Below are 12482 nucleotides of genomic sequence, written 5' to 3'. Positions count from 1 at the left end.
GCACTCGAGACATCACAGCGTCCTTGTAGTGATGTAATGGTTTATTTTCAGAGCGCTCGCACTTCTGTCTTTTTCTAAACTAGAATCACCTTTTAATGGAGTTCAGATCATCTTAACATGACAGCTTGCCTCTTGTAACTCATGGTACACACATGATCTGTTATCAGTTACACACTCTGATAACATCTCCCCCTCTCTGTGCAAATACATGAACACTGCTAGAAGCAACAATCACAACCACATCAGGATCAATCACATTTTGTTTGCTTTTTGTGTTACATTGAGAACAATCTGCAGTAAAGTGTGCGTCACAGACCTGATTTATTTCAACACTTTACTCCAAACTTTGAAAGTGAAACTCCTACAAACTGAAAATGAAATAATCCAGCCACAGAAATTGTCCACAGCTTTCAGTCTCCACATTTACTGTGAACCTCTGCAGGAAACCCTGACAGCAGCTTTTTAGCTCCAAAGCAGGTTTAGCTCTGGTGCAGAGTGTTAGTGACTCTGCCCGTGGACACAGTTATTTCTGCAGGTGACCTTGTTACAGGTGGATTTGGAGGAGATTCCCTTTCAGAGCACTCAAAGCTTTGTGGCAGGGAGTTTACTGCAGACTGCAGCATGTTTAATACCAAGCATGATGTGAGCCTGATGTGGCTGATAGCTGCTTCTAGCAGTCTTCATGTATGTGGAATGAGAGGGGAGATGTTATCAGGACCAGTTGCTGATTGGACGTCTCAAAGCTGTGAGCGCAGTGCTGAAAGCTGCGCACTCTGGGGGGATACTGGGAGTGTCCCCCCAAAGAGGGACAAAGGACCCCCTGGTTAGAGGATCACCAGGGGGTCCTTTGTCCCTCTTTGGGGGGATACTCCCACTGGGTTTAAATCTGGGACTCTCGGCCATTTGACCTTAGAACTGAAGAAGCTTCTCGGATGAGAGGTGAAACGTCTTCAAGCAACTTTAAGAAGTCCAGACGCTTTTCTTTCCAAGCTCCTTAGACTGAACATGTGGAAAAGTCAGCCTGAATATCTCCAACTGTGACGTTTCCTCTGAAGCAGCAGAATTCAAAATGGGCTGCGTGTTACTTTGTGAGAGAAGTAGTCAGGGAGAGTGATGGCATCACAGTCAGAGAGAGAGTGGGCAACGATCCCACAGGAAAAGAATGAAAGAGAGAGAGAGAAGACAGATCCAGGGAGGAGAGAGATGGAAGCAACATGTAGCAGCTGATGAAGATGGTCAGACAGATGTGCTGGGCACACAGAGGACTTTATGATCTGGTTCTCAGCTTCATCTCTCCATCGCTCTCCCCACGGCTACAGTACAGGTGAGCTGACACATCCATCAGTGGAGGCTGTGGGGAGTAAGGAGCAGCAGCTGAAGCAGGTTCATTCATGTTGATGGTTTACAGGTTTGGTCAAAGGTCACTCAGAGTGACAGACGTTGCTGTATCAGGAGATTCAGCTCTGTGATTTCACCTTCTACTGATGGAGTGTAGACCACATAACCTTCACAGAGGACGACCACACAGTTACCCGTGTGCAGGGTGATGAGTTCAGTAGCCAGCGACTGAAAATGTTAGCATAGCTTACCAGTGATGGGAGCCAGTGGTTTTTCCCAGCTGATCATGATGGATGGATCTCCCACTTTCTTCCTTGGGATCATCGGGTGCTGTGAAACAAGCAAGTTAGAACCACTTTGTGTGTAATGTTGATGCATGACACAAACTGTATTTCAGTCTGGCTGCACTTATTTTTAAAATTAAGATGACGGGAAATAACACCAGTAATGGAGTCAGAATATAAAGTATGAGTGTTCACACCTGTTGTTTGTCAAGTAGTAAGAGTGAGGTTGTCCTCGCCTCCCTCAGTAACCTCACAGACATTAACAGTGTACCAGGGAGAAGCTCATTAATGTTCACAGAGGTAGCTGTGCAGGACACATCTGACAGAAACAAACCTGTGATGAGCAGCACTTTTGAACTGAAAGTGTAAATGTCTGTATCTGCCTCTACCACGAACAACAGGCTATCCAGTGCTGTGTCCCTGCTCAATGAGCCCGTACTCCACTCTGAAACCTGAAACTGTGTCCGAGGCTGCTGGAGGTCATATCGGTCACAGACTCTGAGATGTCAACCACAGGTGGAAGAGGGTTGGTCTGACCTCGTGTTGTAGCCACTACAGGACAAACAGAGAAAGTCAGAGATTAGTTACTCAGGACAGTCTCATACACGCTCCTTCAAAACCATCAGTGACACAGTGCTGAGGTGACTCCAGCTTCTCTTAACTTACACGATCCATAAGTGGTGGTGAAGTCAAAATGTGGGACCTGTTTGTGTCCAAAATGCAGCACACTGATCAGCTGACGCTCGTCTGTGATGCTGCGTTTCATACCAGAGATGGTGTACGAGTTTAGATGGCCAGAAACTGCCACCTCTCTCCTCGGGCTGTAAGATAATTGGCTGAGGGACAGTTTACAGGCTGAAATTATTATAAATGAAAAAAAGAAATTAAGTTTTGCTCAATAATTGAGGAAGAGAAAATAAATCTAAAAACCCTTTCCACTCTCCACTTAAGGATGTACTGGGTGATGTGTGCAGACGAGTGGGCGTTCCACTGAATAGGGTGGGAGTCTGGTTGGCTTCCTGATTCTGTGATGATCATCTGGACGGGGACCACCTGAGACAGAGACAGTAGAGACAGCTGCTTTACCACAGAGGAGAACAGTCACATCTCTTCTCCAGAGTGGGAAATCATTTTATAAAACCAGTAGCTTTACATAACCCAGTTTAACAGTGAGTGGGTGTGTGGGAGGATTTTCCTGAACAGAGCAGAGAAAAAGTGTTAAAAACCAGCAGGTCTGTGAGATTCCAGCACAGACTGTTTTCTCTCAACCTTTTCTGTTTCCACCGTAGTTGGAAACAGAAAAGTATAATTTTAACGTAGTTTGTTCCTGTTTCTCAGAAACAAACTAAAAAAGTGCTTTAAAAACTGACACCAGTGTAAAGCTTATAGTTCTCTTACAGTGTTATCTGACATATAAAACTTATTCTTACACCATGAACAGCTTGTGGTGTTTCTATATAGTCTCTTTTCCATCCAAGAAACATGTTTCACTGCAAAATTAAGCATCAAATTTCACTATATTCACCCAAACAGATCCACAGAGGACGCATCACCCACGTCCTGCACACCACTCTCAGCCACGTGGACAAAAAACAGTGTAACTATGTGAGACTGCTGTTTGTAGATTACAGTTCAGCATTTAAACACAACAGTGCTCGGCAGACTGTTCACAAAGCTGAGGGATCGAGGACAAATTAAAGGGAATCAGAAACGTTTAAAGCAGCAGATGAACAGTAAAATACACACCTGCCAAGAACAAGCTGCAAGTGTCAAACACTGATGTGGCAGTGATATCAGAAGCAAACATTACCGTGTACATCATTACACACTGCCTACAAACACTCAGTTTACCTGCACAGGTCCTGTTACGGCTGCACTTTGAAACTCGAGTCAGAATTATTTCACAATCAGAATACTTTATTAATCCCTGAGGAAATTATGCGAGTTACAGCTGCTCCAAGACAGTAACAGAACTGTTTACATATACAATATGTTACAGAGTTTACAAATTTAGGAAATAGCAGTAATACATACAAATCTTTTATAATTTTAATTATAAATATAAAATATTTACAGAGGTGATTATAAATAAATATCAACATTACTGACAAAGAATATTACAGTCATCACACACACACACACACACACACACACACACACATACAGGACACCACCTAACAGAGTCCAGCTCCATCCCCTAAACATTACTGGTTTTGTGGATCAGTTTATTGAGTCTGTTGGTATCTGTGACCCTCAGCATGCAGCAGCACTGACAGCACTGAGCACAACAGACTCACAGAAAAACATTCAGATGCTGCTCTGGCCCACTCTCTTTCTGTAAGCATCCCAGCCCGACTTTCTGTACAACTCTGCAGCTCCCAGCCTATCAGAGACAGCCAAAATGCCTCGTCCCACGATGATGATATCAGAGCCTTTGTTGTAGACAACTTCCTCTGGAGTGGTGTACTGCTGGCCCAGCAAATCTCCTGTGAGGGAGGGGGGCGAGAGAAGGGAAATGGGTTTAAAGGGGGAAAGTAGGGCTGGATATCGTCACTGATTTCTAGAATCGATTCGATTTGATTCAATTCGATTTGAATCTGGGAAATTTTGCCTGAGACAGTCAGAAATATTATAATTCAGATCAGTACATTTACATATTTTTGTATCTATAAAAAGGAAGCTGACACACGCAAGACTTTATCAAAGGTGTAAGCGTCACAGCAGATGCCTTTGTGTCAAAGTAGCTGAGGATAAAACACAAAAACATGAAGGTGATTTTCCTGGCCTGGGATTTTATAAAAATATTCTGCAGTACATCAAAAACAACAGAAAACCATTAATCAACATATAAACATTAACTGATGCTACTGAAGTGAAGCAGAGCAAAGTTACAGCGGTTTCATTAGAGACACAGCTAAGCGTTTTGCAATTTTGCATAATTTTAAAAAGTTTAAATTTGTTTAGTAGCCTATTGAATCGCAGAAAAAAATAGCGGCCGACAGCGCTGTAAACAACGGTAAACTTGTGCGTAACAAGCAAGCGAATAATGCAGAAAACAGATTTTTAGACGGGAAACTGTTCTTGAAGTACAGAGAGAGAGAGAGAGAAAGCTGTGCATGAAGTGTGATTTTATCGTCGTGGAAGCAAAACAGCGAAAGTCAGAGGGAATTCATGACGATGTTTATGTGAAGCGTAGTTTGGATCTTCTTTTGCTGCTGGTTCAGTCAATATTGTTTAGAGAGAGAAAAACCTGCAGCTTCAGAATCAGCGTAAAAAGGACGTAAACACAAAGCGCGGACCCGCCGAAACATCAGAATCAGCGAGCTGTCGGCTTTCAGCCCCAACCGTGTCCGTGCCGTTGGGTGAGAAAGGCGACATCTCACTGATTCTGATCCGCGCTGTGTGTTTACGTCTTTGTGCAGAAATCGTGTTCCTGCTCTCATTTACTGTTCAAGCTGTTTGGTGGTAGTTGAAATTTTGTGAGGTTTACCTGAGATTCTGGCGTGTTGGGCAAAATAAATTTATATTTAAAATTCGATTCAGGATTTTAATGAATCGATATTACGTTATCCAAGCTAGAATCGATAAATCGATTATCAAAACCCACCCCTAGGGGAGACTGCTGCAGACTTTGGGAGATTAGCAATAGCAGAAGCAGCACTAGTTTGATGTACTACAGCACCACCCTGTGTTAGAAGTGAGTCATGGCAAAAAGCAGACTTCAGGGTTGTCTGAGGTGCAGTTTGGCCTGAACTTTACAAAAACAGAGAACGACTTCACACAAATCTCTGAATCTCCTAATCAGACACGGTGCAGGCTTCACCTTCAGCTGTACAGACTGTGTAGGATGGGGCTCCACGAGTTACAGCAACAAAGGATGTAACACTAAAAGCATGCACTGTGTGTCCATGTGTCTTCAATCGGGGGGGATTTCATATCAACAATGCATGCACACGTCTTCTAGTTCTTCTGTGTGAATTTATGTATAAAAGTGGAAAAAGTTCAACAAAAGCAGTCAGATTTACCTCCAGCCTGCATCTGCACCCCGGGGGTCATGTGGATGAACTCTGGCCTCTCTGTGAGCTTGGAGCCACAGATAAACCCCATCACAAAGTCCGAGTGCTCCTCTGCCATTTGCACCTGTGCAACACAAAACAGCTGTAAGCTGAAAAGAACAAAGCACATGTTAACAAACTGAGAACAAGTCCCACACAGATGTGCTCACCGCAGCCTTTGTGTATTCACCAGCAGCCAGTGATCCTGGGAGCTCATCTGAGCTATGAGCAAACAGCCTCGGCCCAGAGGCTTTCCTACAATGCTCAGACCTTTCACCACTCCCGGCCCCGGCACTGCGTGGGCGTTTACTATGTGGGACCAGGAGGAAATCTGGTACAAACCACCTGCAGAAAAGACAGAAGATCACAGCGTTCGAATACACAATTTTATGTCATCTTGAATTTACACGACAAAAAGAAAGTGTGAAATGGTCTCACCCTCATACTGATGCTTGACTGTGTTCCCGATGTCAGCAAACTTGCGATCTTCAAAGATGAGGAAGTTGTGTTTCTCTGCCAAGGCTTGCACTTTCTGAATGAAGGCTAATGTGTAGTCCTGTTAAACCATCAGCTTGTTTGTTACATGTACAGATTGAAGGTTTGAGTTGATCCTGCTGTACCTCCAGGATGTCTACATGGGTCTTCAGCATGCAGGCCAGCTGCAGCAGCTCCTCGCTGTTGGTTACATCAGCAGACACACAAAGGTTGGACTGCTTCTCTCCATAATGTTCAGCAGCTTTGATGCTAGAGGGTGAAGGTCTGCAGATAAAAGAAGGAACAAATGAAGAAGGAACAGAAAATGAGAAACAAAGAAAACACCACCAGTCTCTGCTTGGACTTTAAAACTTGAAATAATTAAAGTTGTAAGACTACATACTTGGTAACTCGGGTCTGTCTGAATAACTGAGCTCCAGCTTCTTACTGGCAGGAGAGTCGCTGCCATTCTTGGGGCTGAGCGAGAGTGAAGGTGACAGTTAGTGTACTGATTTTTTGTTCCTGGATTTTGAAGCAACACAAGTAAACACTTGAGCCCCACTGGGGGTAAAAACTCTGTAAAGTTGTACCTGAAAGTGTTGTTGTCCTGGATGACTTGTGGACACTCTGGGCGGTTTGGGCGTCGATGCGTTCGGCTGCCTGCAGCACACGGAGCAGCTGAGATATGGAGATGATGGGGTGGAGCTTGATTCCCTCTGAAGCCAACATCTCCACACCACCTTGCTCTCTGTCCATTAGGACCACTGCTTCCGTCACCTTGAATAAAAACATGTCAGAGGTCATTCTTGTGTGCTGCTGCTCTTGCTGACATCAGTGCAGCGTAACGATCGTATTATTAGCTTTGCTGTAACGTTAGATTCTGGACCTTCAGCCCCTCTTTGCAGAGCACTTCAGCCGTCTCCAGGATGCTGGTGCCACTCGTCACCGTGTCCTCAATGATCAGGCACGTGTCCCCCTGACGGAACGACCCCTCCACCAGCCGTTTGGTTCCTGAAGCAGGGTTACAGAAGGCAAATTACGAGTCCATACTGAAGGACAAACTTCCACTTATTCTCAAACTGGGAAATATTAAACAATAATATCCCACGCAAGATGGAGGACCCACTTTCCTGTTTGCATTTTGTTTTTATAGGTTAGATTTACACAGGTTCTGTACCAGAGACACAGTTCACTATCTGACTGCACTGGATACCTGTGGGTACAGCCTGAAGCTTCAGGCTTTTCAAACATGTGGACTATAAGTCTGTTAGTGGTTTTGAACATCCGATCAGTTGAGGGCGGCTCACCATAGTCTTTGGCCTCCTTCCGCCTGATGACCATGGGCAGTTCATGTCGTGAGCAGATCACTGTGGCCAAAGGCAAGGCTGTGTAAGGAACACAGAGTGGAACTGCAGCCCCTCTTCTTGCACTCGCTCGTAGATGAGACTCACAACCTGGAAGGAAAAAAAAGATAAAGGAGAGAAGAGAAAAATGAGCACAGTTTAGAGTGATGTGTTGCAGATGATGAACTTTTTATTAAAAGTTTTAACTGTCTTACAATATTTTCTGTGAAAGGGACGGTTTCCCTGAAACTCAACCATTAAGTCTGCTAAATTACTGTAAAAACACCATGTGAGTATTAATGTTACACAGGAGCCTACGAGTGCCTACACAGACACATTTGCCTTCAGAAAGTGAATGAGGTATCGCTTTAAGCTGTTCTGAAGTCAGTATGTTGTGCAGTCATGAAGGCAGCACGTGGTTACCTGGCTCATGAGCGCGGGGAGGGACACGAGCACCCTCAGGTCGATATAAATGGGAGCCAGCAGGCCGCTCTTCAGCTGTATTCTCCGAACTTCACTCCGTTCACGTCGTGGAGCTTCAGGATTAAACTGGCAGCGGAAGCGTCGTCCACGCTCTCCGTATTCACGAGCTTCAGCTGGAATTTAACTCTTCCTTAAAACTTGCTCGAAGCTTTCGCGCTACCTGGAACCCTTCCGCCAAATGTTTCAGAATAAAAGCGTCAATGTATGTTTTAAGAGCATTTAATATTTACAGATAAAATGTCGCGTAGCTCAGTAACGACGTGTGATGAAGCCTGGTAGAAAGAATCGTTGTTTGTGAAAGTTAAACCAGAAACACTGGAATAAGTAACGTTGCGGCAGGCTGATGCCCCGCCTCTCAGCTCTGATAGGCTCCAGCACATGAAGAATGGGACGAATCAGCGAGAAAGATACAACCCTGACCGGAAATCCCGCTTCAGTGGGAGTTCCGAAATAAAAGCACGGATGTCTCACACATTAATAAGCTATGTATTCAAAAAATAACTTCAAATCGATTTTTCACACATGAAGAAAATATATTTTATGTTATTTTTTGGCTTTAAGAGTTTTGGTCATATAAAGGGCTTCCTGCAACCTCCCCGATTTAGGCTTTTTAAACTAGTCTTTCTTAGGGTTTAAATAGTTAACTATCCAAACGATGGTGTTTGCTGATAATAAATAAATAAAATAATAATAATAATAAAAACATATATGGGTTCTGTCTGAGGTTTCATCCTGGTAAAAGGCTGTTTTTTCCTTCCCATTGTCACAAAGTCATGTTCAAAGGGGGTAGTTTTATCATATAAATAAAACTGAATTGAACTGAGAGTCATGGGCTTGTTGCATTATATTACTGTATTATTGTGCAGAATGTAACAAATACAATATAGATATATAGACAGACAGTCGAATTCAAATGAAGTCTGAAAGCAATACGCACATTTTCTAATAATAATACCTAAACTGAAACTGGTAAACCCACCCTGGAGACTGACACTAAACTTGAAGTGAAAATAAAAAATATGTGTGGAAACTTCAGACACTGTATAAAACTATAATAATTCTGTTTGGCAGAGCATGTCCCATTCTCACCTGAGAAATAACTAGGAATGAATTCAGTCTCACTAACAGCCATGTGTTTTTATCAGTTTATTACAAAGATTCAGTCCACAGTGGTTCAGAGTCTGACACCAGCAACATAAAAAACAAATTCATCAAAATAATGTAAAATAGCACTGAACAAAATGCCTGAATAACAAGTGATAAAAAAAAATGAATTCAAAAAAATATAATCCATTGGGAAATTATGGTGAATTCTCCAACTTGTTTTTGAAAGGACAGTTACATTTTTAGGTGAGCCAGTTCTGCTTTTAATTGTAATTTTTTTTAATAGAGTCTATAATTTGTATTGCTGATGACACATCACATTCATGGTGAATTAAAGTTTAATAGCAGATGCAATAGCACATCAAAAGTAACAGTTCTTGTCCTTTAAAAGAAAGGCTGTTTCAGAGATCAGCTGCTCTGAGAACAGCAGGACACTGACCACAGACAGACACGGGACACTTACAGGAGTGCTTCCCTTGTAACAAAGGGAATTACACTTCACTACAAAGAATGGAGATTCACCCTAATAAAAACTGTCACACCAGTTTTATTTTAATCTGATTTTATTATGCTGTCATGTCTGTATATGTCAGTAAAACTGACCCACTGGAGCTAAAAGTTGTTTTGGTGGTACACTAACAACACTACATGGCTTTAAAAGTGGCTTAGCAAAATAACTCTCCCTCTTTCTCCTGATATGGAAGGACCCACAAAATGCTTTCCACCATGATCTAAAATGCATTTGAAACAACAGATATGGCAACAAAAGGTGGCTTCAGAGATCAGGGAACATTACAGAACATTTGGGGAATGAAACTTAAAGGGGATGAAGCAGCAGGAGTCGTGCTCTGACAGATTTTTGTGTTTAAAAAGAATCTGATGGCAGACATGTTTCATTAACACCTTAACATAAAGAAGTGGTGAGGGGTGTTGGCAATGAATGTGAGACGGAGAACAGTGGATGGGGAGAAACCAAAAAAGCTCATGTTATGCAAAAAGAGAATTTTTGTTTTCTGAAGCTATTTTGGACATTTTTAAAGTCTTCAGCATGAAGTTGCCGTTCATCGTACTGTGAGGTTACAGGCTAGACTTCTTTAAAATGGCCTCCAAGTTTAACCTGACACTTTTATTCATATTTATTTTATATTTGTATTCTGTATCTCCAAAGTCAGAATTAGTTACATTTTAGAGTCGCTGATTTGCAAAACAAAAGCTAAAACTCGGTTCAGACGTGAGTTACAACAAGTTACAAAACAAGACCAACAAGACCCAAATTGAAACCCACAGGCTCAGTCTGTGCCAATAAATAAACACATTGAAGTCACAGGACCAACAAGCTCTGCTGTCTGTGAAGGTTCTCAATCATCCAGGTCATTGTAGTCTAAGGAGCTTGGAAAGAAAAGCGTTTGGACTTCTTTAAGTTGCTTGAAGACGTTTCACCTCTCATCCGAGAAGCTTCTTCAGTTCTAAGGTCAAATGGTGGAGAGTCCCAGATTTAAACCCAGTGGGAGTTTTCCCCCCAAAGAGGGACAAAGGACCCCCTGATGATCCTCTACCTAATCACATGAGCCAAGGTGTGAAAGTGGGCGTGGGTCCCAATCAGCCAGGGTTTCGGGTGAGCTCATTGTTAAACCTGGCCCCACCCTATCATGTGATTTCCTGAGGTCAGATGGCCCAGAATGTGAGTGGGCGTTAAGGCGTCTGGGAAGGGATCTCAAACTGGATTATAGATGGCAGACAGTGGGTGTCGTAAACCACCGCCTCTGTTCAAAGATGGTCGCTCACAGTGGACGTAAATGGCCTCTTTCACTCCTCTTTCAAACCATCTGTCCTCTCTGTCCAAAATGTGAACATTGGCATCCTCGAAAGAGTGACCTTTGTCCTTTGTCCAAGCTCCTTAGACAACAAGCTCTGCTGTAAATCTTTCTGACTGAACAAAGTCATACAAAGACAAACTTTTGTTATGCAGCATTTTATTTAGATGGCAACTAATCCATGTTCAGATGTTTTTACATGCTTCTGTTCTGTATTCTAATGTAATGGTTACTTTTACTTTTCTTGATAAGAACTGATTTATGCTGAGGTACATCCTTATACTGCTCATCGTGGAACAACAATATACCTCACTGATTATTTCATGTTGTTGTTGTAAAGGACAGGAGGAGATTTATTGTCTGTGTTTTTGCCATGAGAGGCTGAGTCTTTGTGTGAATGCATGTATGCATCTTTTCAGGGAGAAGTCCACCTTTAGTGCTTTATCTGACCACTCCCTGTGCATTACCATGGCAACACTCTATCATCCTACCACAGATGCTCTGTTCAGTGGCCTGTTTGTGGAAATTTTAGTAATGTGTGCATCATTCAAGCAGAAACCCACTCACTGTTACTCAGCACATCACACCCTGGTCCATTGTTTGCTGACTGTGGGATTTCCCCAGCTTCCTGTGTCTGTAACCCAAACAGCAGGAGACAACAGGATGCAGGCGCATGTGTGAACACAGCATTAACACCTCTGAGTAGATTCCTCAATGAGACAGATGCAGGAGAGTCAACAGCAGAGCGCCTCCTTCTTTGTTTTTTGTTTTTTGGACCTTATTGTCTCTATTTTCTCTCTCACAGTGTCTCCTCTGCCTCAGGCCACCACAGCCAGGTGTTGAAAATACCTGCAGTCAACAGAGACATGTGACTCTTGAGACGGCATTTCAGATAGAAACACTGCTGAGCCTGAAGTGTTTCTGTCTACAATCACCAGATATCACAAGATACAGACACAGACAAAGCTGTGTGTGCATCAATAAGAAGGAATTACACAAAATAAAGAATCTTTACCTTTATCATTTATAGCTTTCAGACTAAAATATAAACTATTTATGTAACGGTGCACTCACTTCATGGAGCACACTAAATGACTTTTATTTTGTTGTGGTTAAACATAACCAAAGGTTTCTAACCAAGGTCCTAAAATTGACTGATTTACAGTCCACAAATAAAAGTCTGTGTGACTGTGTAAAACCAGGGGTGGGCAATCTCAGTCCACGAGGGCCGGTGTCCCTGCAGGTTTTAGATGTGATCCTCGAACCAACACAGCTGATTTAAATGGCTAAATTAGCTCCTCAACATGTCCTGAAGTTCTCCAGAGGCCTGGTAACGAACTAATCATGTGATTCAGGTGTGTTGACCCAAGGTGAGATCTAAAACCTGCAGGGACACCGGCCCTCGTGGACTGAGATTGCCCACCCCTGGTGTAAACAGTACACAATACAAGTAATGCAAGTAAACACAAACACATGACAGTAGGGCTGTAATCTGAGTATTTTCTGTGCCCCACAGTTATGTCCAGTTGTAGAAAGCAGATTCATATTTAACAAAGCCTCATTATTTGTTCTTAATGTTTTTGTAGG

The 12482-nt window shown here is 42.8% G+C and overlaps 1 pseudogene; it reads right to left on the bottom strand.

Annotated features, from left to right (window-relative positions):
- Positions 1-3733: 3733 nt before the first annotated feature.
- LOC134623171 (uridine 5'-monophosphate synthase-like) lies at positions 3734-8090 on the bottom strand (annotated as a pseudogene).
- Between the last annotated feature and the right edge of the window lie 4392 nt (positions 8091-12482).

Source organism: Pelmatolapia mariae, unplaced genomic scaffold (genome assembly GCF_036321145.2).
Source record: "Pelmatolapia mariae isolate MD_Pm_ZW unplaced genomic scaffold, Pm_UMD_F_2 NODE_ptg000453l+_length_36588_cov_1, whole genome shotgun sequence".
In the NCBI taxonomy this organism is placed as follows: Eukaryota; Metazoa; Chordata; class Actinopteri; order Cichliformes; family Cichlidae; genus Pelmatolapia; species Pelmatolapia mariae.
The sequence above is the reverse complement of the archived record's forward strand: the minus strand, read 5'-3'. Positions and strand labels throughout refer to the sequence as shown.